This window comes from Hemitrygon akajei, chromosome 2 (genome assembly GCF_048418815.1).
Source record: "Hemitrygon akajei chromosome 2, sHemAka1.3, whole genome shotgun sequence".
Taxonomy (NCBI): Eukaryota; Metazoa; Chordata; class Chondrichthyes; order Myliobatiformes; family Dasyatidae; genus Hemitrygon; species Hemitrygon akajei.
This window is the reverse complement of record NC_133125.1, coordinates 183,929,295-183,932,490: the sequence shown is the minus strand read 5'-3', so window position 1 is coordinate 183,932,490 and position 3,196 is coordinate 183,929,295.

Genomic DNA, 3,196 nt, shown 5'->3' with positions numbered 1-3,196 from the left:
GGTGATCTTGCTACAAATGTGCTTTGTTTGAATCGGTGTGACACATTGCATTTATTTTAGCCAAAAGATAAACAGTGAAACAGGAAATAAACACAATGACAAAATATCTTATTGATTTATAAATAGCATGCAATATTCACAGTGAGTAGTAGACAATAATGAATGATTGTATTATTACACATCCCATGTCAGATTCATTCAGATATCCACTCATGGGCTATTGGACAGTTATTTTACAACTTGCACTCGTTTGTCAATCACACTTTATTCATTTGTGCACAAGGAGAAGAGCTCAGTCAGGGTCATTAAACTCTTCTGAAGTTTCAGCTCAAAATTATCGATTTTGTTAGAGATGTTGATGCAACCTTGTGCATTTCTGAATCTAATGACTTGCATATTTAAGCTCTAATCATAATATCTGGTAATCAATATTTAATGATCATTTCTAATTTTTTCTTTATCTCAGCATATTCTGAACTCCCTTGAGGAATGTGCATCTTAAATTTCTTGTGATGCATGATGACTTTACCTCCATATACAACACAGCAGGGCAGTCCGTTGATGAATTCTGAGATCCATTGGAGCAAAACTCTGGTGAAATATTGAACTCCTTACAAGGTTCTGTATTTATATAGAACCTCTAAGATAGTGGAATGTCACAAAGCATTTCACAGGAAGGTAATTAAACAAAATTTAGCTCTTTGTAACAATGAGATATTAGGACTGATCACTGAAAAGTTACTTAAAATGGGCTTCAGAAAGTTTCTTGTGGAAGAAATTGACAAATTTTGAAGGAACTTCAAAATTTTGGCCTTAGCCAGAACAAGTCATGGCTACAGATGCTGGATGAATTGAAAGAGTGGTTTCTGTAGGAGACCAGAAGTGGAAAGTCCATGGCTGAAGAAGGTTACAGAGCTGGGCTTTGATGGATCTGCAAACTCTTTATTGGCAGAAGTAATTATTTCAGATCTGGTAAAGTAGCTCTCCGTCTAATCAACTTTAAGGTCCTCCTCACTAACACCTGGGGATTGGTATTTGAATTGGAAGAGCTGTTCCACTGACTGGTCAAGGAGCAGCCTGACTGAATCATGTCTCACAGACTAGGTCCATATATGGTAACCCACCAGACGATGGCAGTACAGGCAATAGAGTAGCATTTGGAGTCCTAAAATTCAAATGTAGACCCTGGTGTTTTCAATGCTCCAGGGTGAAGAGTGGAGAAAGAAAACTCCTGCAAAACTTAAACCTTCAGAGGGACTCAGCAGGTCAGGCAGCAGGATACCACCTCCTGATTAACACCCACCATCCTTCCTCAGCTGACATTTCAGTGAAAAACACCAGAAAAAGCACTCAATAAAGCAAGAACACAGGCCTTACTCTTATTAGGGGATTTCAATGTCCATCACTGACCAGATTAATAGCCCAGCACTGACCAGGCTGTTTGAGTCCTGAAGAACAGAGCTGGCAGACTGGGTCTGTGGGAGGCACAGCATCCAAACCAATCCAAGGGGTAAATCTCCTTGACCTTGTCCTCTCCAAATTACCTGCAGCAGATGCATCTGTCCTCGACCTCATTGATACAAGTGACCGTGACTCCGATCCTATGGGGGGAATATCCCAGCTTCCCTACAGACACGATGAGTGTCACCATACATGAGGGGCCTTGACCCTCAGCAGCCGCTGTACACACCACAATGTATAACCTAATGACCTGGTATACCCTTACCATTGCTGTCAAGCCAGGGATCAATGCTGGTTCAATAAGGAGTTCAGAGGGTCTGTCAAGAGTAACAATTGTCACACCCATAGATGGAGAATCAACAGCTGAATGAAGCTGCAATAGAGAGCAATGGGCCTGCTGGGCTGAAACAATATTCAATGGTCAGAGTTAATAATTCCCATAATCAATCTGCTCAATGTTTTTCTGTCCTTCCAGATCTAGTAATGGACAGTGGTGAAAATTAAACTGATTCTGAGAAGAAGAGACTCTTCCCCATCCCCATACTCAATATCGGTGGGACTAAATCTAGGAACTCCCTCCCCAGCAGCACTGTGGCATCTCCTTCGCCAGAAGGACCATAGTGGTTCAAGAAGGCAGCTCACCCCACCTTCACATGGGAAATTAGGGATGAGCAGGAAATGCTAGCCTTGCTATCAATGACCAGACCCAAAAATGAAATTTAAAAGATGCATATTTAGAACTGATATGCAAACATTCAGTCATATACTGGCATTGTTTTCAGTACTGTGGGGCTGAAGCGTTAAGTTGGTCAAATATGCATTTGTTACTATTATCGAGTCTTTCAACCTGTGCTAGCATTCTTTTGCTGGAAGACTTGTAAATGGCTCACAGACATGCAAGTGAAGGCAATGAAGGGCTCAACATGGAAGATCTCACCCACCAAATGTGGCGGTAGCCCATTCTCACCTCTTGACTTTGACGTGTATTTTCTTCAAGACTGTTGACATTGTGGTTTGTGACTCCAGCAGCTCCATCAATATGTTGAACCATTATAAGAGCAAAGCCCTAACCTGAAAACATAGCTCCAAAGGAAGTAGGAGGAGGTTGAAGAAGATGGAGACAACCACAAAGGTGCAGACGATGAAACCCAATCTTGCACAGCATTGTGGGGTGTCCATTTCTGTATGAAATGACTCAAAACTAAGAAGTTACCCTGAGGGAAAATCATCAGGCTTCACAGTCCAATCAAACCCATATTTGTATATTACCACTTTCACTTCATAGATTAGATCTTTAACTAATTAGAATCAGTATCAGGTTTAATATCAAATGGTTCCATTTATTATCAGAGAATATATACGGTATACAAGCGGAAATACTTGTCTTCACAGACATCCATGAGAAACAGAAGAACCCTAAAAGAATGAACGACAGAAAATCATTGGAACCCCAAGCCCCCTCTCCTCCCTCCCCCAAACAAAGCAACAAAGCACCAACCTCCCCTCCCCCACCCATCTCAGCAAAATGCATCAGTGCCCACCGAACAACAGCAAAGCACCAACCTCCCCTCCCCCACCCGTCTCAGCAAAATGCGTCAGTGCCCACCGCCCACCGAACAGCAGCAAAGCACCAACCTCCCCTCCCCCACCCGTCTCAGCAAAATGCGTCAGTGCCCACCCCCCACCGAACAACAGCAAAGCACCAACCTCCCCTCCCCCACCCGTCTCAGCAAAA